Source organism: Lactuca sativa, chromosome 5 (assembly GCF_002870075.4).
Source record: "Lactuca sativa cultivar Salinas chromosome 5, Lsat_Salinas_v11, whole genome shotgun sequence".
NCBI lineage: Eukaryota > Viridiplantae > Streptophyta > Magnoliopsida > Asterales > Asteraceae > Lactuca > Lactuca sativa.
In genome coordinates, this window is record NC_056627.2 from 242,940,754 (window position 1) to 242,946,620 (window position 5,867).

Sequence of the window (5,867 nt, forward strand, 5' to 3'; positions counted from 1 at the left end):
AATTAAATTTAACTAGTTGTGAAACTCGTATATTATACGGGTTTAATTAAAGCAAAATGTTAAATAGAAACGATTAAATGAAAAGTTTATTTGAATTCGAAATTTGAAATAAATAAAAATTATGAGAAAAAAACATACAAAAAATAAATAAATAAAAATTATTGTTTAGTTATCAGACCCGTATACTAAACAGGTTAATTATAACAAAATGTTAAAAACAAAGGCTTAAACTGTAAATTTATTTGAAATTGAAATTGAAATTTGAAATTTAAAATTTGAAATTAATATCATTATGGTAGGTTTAATTTATGGAAACTAATTAATAATATATTAGATATCGAAAATGAAATAAATAACAAGTGGAAAATAAATATATATCTTTAAATTATGACAAAATGACATGTGACAGATTGAATGAGAAAATGACATGTGGCAAATCATTCTTATTTATTAGGATAGATTATAAAACTAGTTGTGTGACCCGTATGTTATACGGGTTGGATAAAACAAAAAAAAAATATGAAGGTTTAAATAAAAATTTATTTAAATTTGAAATTTGAAATTTAAAATTTAAATTTAAAAGGAAACATATTCAATAGTATATGAGTTGTAATATTGTAATTTAATGGTTATTTTCAAATAAGACAATTATTAATTGAGGTGTAAATATGATGCGTTAACTAAAAAAGATAAAAATGAGAAAATAACATATGGAAAAAACATTTATTCAAAAATACAAAAAAATGACATTTGTCCAAGATAATGAAAAAGTGACATATGGCAAAACTATTTTCATTTATTAGAGAGGATTGTAATCGTATTCTTAAATATTTGAAATAACAGTAAAAGTAAACTTTTAATCGTATTCAAATTAAGCATTCTATTATTGGGCGGGATATATAAGTCCCATTTCGGACAAAAAACATGAAATATTGTTGGATTATCCGATTTGCTTTTAATTTTGAATCAACAAAGTAACCTTTCTATTTTAGAATACCGATGGTTCTAGATGAGAAATCAAATATCTTTTTATTTTATTTTTTCATTTATATTCTAATTTATTAGATTAAGAAAAATATCAAAATAAAACAAAATGGTATATATCATGATTTTATATAAATAAGAAAATAAACAAGGATCAAAAATAAAAATACATTTAATTTCTCTTTTTAAATTAATAATTATCCTTCAAATTTATTTTTACACAGTTTTTTTTGTTAAAACTATCATCATCTAGATATCTTCGGCTTCAATTTGTAAATTTTTAATAGACGATAATTCGATTTATGTATAAAAAAGTAATAATTGTAATAAATAGATAATATTATCGGTCGTTTCTAGTCTTGTATTTTCCTTTATTCTCTTAACTAGGTGTAACACTCATGTGTTACATAGGTTTATTTAAAAAAAAATTAAATATGAAATTTTAAAAATTTAGATAGTTTGAATTTATAAGAAAAAATGAAAAAAATTTCGATCAAACTCTCGTCCTCCTATTATCTTTTATGGAGGAAACATGTAATTTTTCTTCTCAAATATGAAGATTCTCTCTCCTTTATCGATGGCTCCATTCCAGGCCCCACCTCTAATTCCTAGTACAACATAAGGTCGTCCTTAAGACACATTTTTCATTATGTTAAATTCAAAATATACTGAGTGGATCTCTTATGATAATAAAAATCACGACTCTTCTTTTTTCTCTCAAAAGAGGCCACCACAGAAACACTAAGTTGTAGCATCACCCATGTAGTTTCGACGACTCTTGAAGTCGCATATAGTTGCTGATGCAACCCAATTCAGAGATGGGCCAGTTCTCCCAGGAAGCTAAGAAGAGAAAGAGCAATTTTGGAACAATTTTCTGATATCACCTTAAAAGGAATACAATGCTTTTTATAATAACATGAATGAAAAATGCAACTTAAACTACCGAGTCATGGAACATGGAAAGGAACAAGGAAAAACTACCGGTAGTGCTCCTTGGTTACGTACATGCATGCAACAAATAAGGGAAAGTGGCAAAGACTTGTTAACTTGTTATACCCTCTCTTAGTCTAAGTACCGGTTAGGCTTCCTGAAAACATGTTTGGGTCTTGGAGTCTGTTGGGCTATAGATGGCTGGACTTGTGTAGTGAAATGACCCGTATCAATTTCCTCCCTCTCGACAGCGGACTCGTCCTCGTGTCCGACGAACTCTGGAAATCGGACGATGATTTCTTGTAAATTTTCCCAGGTAGCATCTGATGCTTCTTGATTCTTCCACTAGATGAGGACCTCCTTGTTGTTGCTTGAATTGCATTGCTGAAGAATGCGTTCTGGTTTGGGATTGCTTGTTTGAAAATCAATTAGCCAATCACTTGGGAATTCTGAGGAAACTGATTGACTGTGGCTTTCCTTGAGTAGGGAAACATGAAAAACGGGGTGCATATAGGATGCTATATGCAATTATAAATAGTAGGCCACGAGGCCAATTTTTTCTAAAACACGATAAGGACCGAAGTAGCGTTTGGAGAGCTTTTGGTTATCTCTAACTGTGACAGAAGTTTGGCGATAGTTGCGTAGGCGTAAGTAAACTAAGTCGCCGACCTGGAATTGCTTCTCCATTCTTTTTTTTGTTGGCATGTTTGGTCATTCGCTTCCTCGCCTTGCCCATAGCTATTTTCAAAACAGTGATAATGCGTTGATGTTCCACAAGCGAGGCATCGATAGAAGTTGTTGGATTTGAGCCTGGGGTGTAGTCATGGATTGTGGTTGTGTCTCGGCCATACATCGCTTTAAAGGGTGTTATGTTTGTGGAGGAGTGGTAGCTTGTGTTGTACCAGAATTTTGCAAGGTAGAGGTAGCGATTCCATGAGCGAGGCTCGTAATGTACAAAAGCGCTTAGGTAACATTCGAGACATGTATTGACTTCTTCGGTTTGGCCATCGGTTTGGGGGTGGTAAGCACTTGAGTGGCGGGGTTTAGTACCCAATTGTTTGAAGAGTTGAGTCCAGAAGTGGCTTAAAAACAGCGGGTCTCGGTCGGATACAATCAAGTTTGGTAGACCGTGGAGTCGGTATGGTTTGACATTGATGGGTTTAGTATTGTGTAGGAGGAGAAAACGTTGGTCATGGGGGCGAGGCAAGGGAAGGCCATAGGGGGGATCGAATAGGGGCTTAAATTAGGTGATCAGTGAGTTAATGGTGGGGTCCTAGTGAGGTGTTGGTGTTGTTGTGGTGGGGTTAGGGGCTGGTGGTGGATGGAAGATCATAGTTTTGAGTGAGGCGACTGAGTTATTGCGGATGAGTAGGTTAAGGGAGCTTAGGGTGACAGGTGCGGCTAAGGCCTCACCCCAGATAACACATGTGTTGTCATTAACTATGAAAGAGAGTTGCGAGATAGCGAAATCCGCAACTATTGGTCCTAGTGAACTTAACCAGGCAAGGCCAAGAATTACATCAGTGCCAACTACTGGAAGAATAAACAAGGGTACTTGAAATTGTGTCTTGTTTATTTCGATGGGTGTGGATGGTAACAGAGAGTTGCATTCTAACATTTGACCACTTCCAACCATCACAGGAAAAGGGGTAATTGATGTGGGTTGTGTGGGAAGGAGGGAAGCAATACGTGGTTGTATGATATCATATGTGCTTCTACAATCTATAAGGATGGTGATATGGAGATTATGTATATAACTTGTGACTCAGACCAATTTTGGTGATTGTAATCCTAAATTAGCGGCATCCGATAATGAGAGAAAGTGGGGGGGGGGGGGGGGGGGGGGTTGGTTTGGTCAGCATGTTGCGGGTTAGAGGAGTTAGGTTCCTCGAGAGTGAAGAGCCCGGAGTTGGGTAACTGCTCCTTCTCGTCATCATTGCGATTATCGGCTATACGTAGAAACCGGTGAGGACTACAAACGTGTCCGGGGCGGTACTTTTATGGGCACTGGAAAAAGAGCCCTTCGACTCGTCTTTTTTGTAGCGCCTCGGGGGAACGACGGGTAAAGGGTAGAGGGTTGTGGGTTTTTGGGGGCGGATGAGGGTCATTTTGTCTTCGATCAATTGCAGAGTGCTTTGTTAGATAAGCCTGTTAAATAGTTGGTTATCTTTTTGAAATCGGTTTGGTAGGAGGAGATGGTGGTAGTTTGGCGCAACTTGAGTAATATCGCTTGGTGGTTTTCATATGTTGAGGGGCCGAAACAGGTTTCAATTGCTCGAGTGAAGTAAAAAATGAATAGTGCGATGGAGGCATGGTAACGAGCGATGAAACCACCAAAATGATGCAACCCAATTTAGAGATGGGTCAGTTCTCCCAGGAAGCTACGAAGAGAAAGAGCAATTTTAGAACAATTTTATGATATCACCTTAAAAGGAATATAATGCTTTTTATAATAACATGAATGGAAAATGCAACCTAAACTACCGAGTCATGGAACATGGAAAGGAACAAGGAAAAACTACTGGTAGTGCTCCCTGGTTATACGTACATGCATGCAACAAATAAGGGAAAGTAGCAAAGACACGTTAACTTGTTTGACCCTTTCTTAGTCCAGGTACCGGTTAGGCATCCTGATAACACGTTTAGGTCTCGGAGTCAGTTGGGTTGTAGATGGTTGGACTTATGTAGCGGAATGGCCTGTATCAGTTACCATTCTAAAGCCTAACTATAATTAATTTTGGAGAATTCTTGTAACCCTAAGTATAATGTTATACATGTGATTCATTAAACAACAACAATTCGAATCAAAATTCACACGTGAAGCCCTAAACCTAATTCAATGCACTACACTCACTCAACTTTGGGTTTAAAACCCTAACTTTCCGGTTCAAATCTCTTATTAGACCAAGATACCCTTATTGGGCCTAATGGGTCAATAAACCCTCAACTTGGTTCTTTTGGGCTAAGAATACACATTTGGGCCTAAGTTGGACCCACATTCATTAAACTATAGTATTTTGGGTCATAAGACTCTTCATGGTCCTTATTGGGCCGAAAATCACTCACTTTGTCTTTATGGGCCTATTTGGGCCGAAAACCACTTACTTAATTACAATGGGCCGAAAACCCACATCCTTGCACTTATCGGGCCGTAAACTCATATGTGGGCCCACATGGATCGAAAGTTCCTAATGGGCCAATGCTATATCAAGCCCAAGATCCATGTTCTTTTCTTTCCTCCCATTCTCGGTTATATATATATATATATATATATATATATATATATATATATATATATATATATATATATATATATATATATATAAAAAGAAAAAAAAAGAAAAAATTTAATGGAGTTAAAATAGTGACACCTCACTAATGCTTCCCATACATCCATGCAAAATGTCCAACAAATATCTAGACAATTAAGAGATTAGCCATTAAGCAAGGACCTTAACCTCACCTCCTCTCTCTTCTCTTCTTATTCTCATCCCTCCCCTCCCCTCTACATTTCAAACTTCATTTCATTTCTAAATTCTCTCAAAACTCTCAAGAACTCCCTTCCATCCTCTCCAAAAATCGTGTGGTGCTTGAGTAAATTCAAAGTTTCTACTTCAAGAATCATTAAGTTGGTAAGTTATTATCACCCTCAATTGGGTTGTTTCCATTTCATGTTAAGATTCATACTCTTAAGTGTTGGATATAGTGTCTAAGTCCATAACTCTATTTGGTATGTACTTGACCCGACCCGGCATGGTCCATTTGGGTTGCATGGCATTGCAATATTTGGGTAGACTAAATGAGAGAAAGGACACTTGTGATTATTAATATATTATAAGTTCTCATATATTAATAATAGTATTATTTAATTAGTGTTGATCAAGTATTAATTTAGAATTAATTTGGTGTTTAAAATGAGACTAATTAAATATATAGGGTTGATTATGACAATC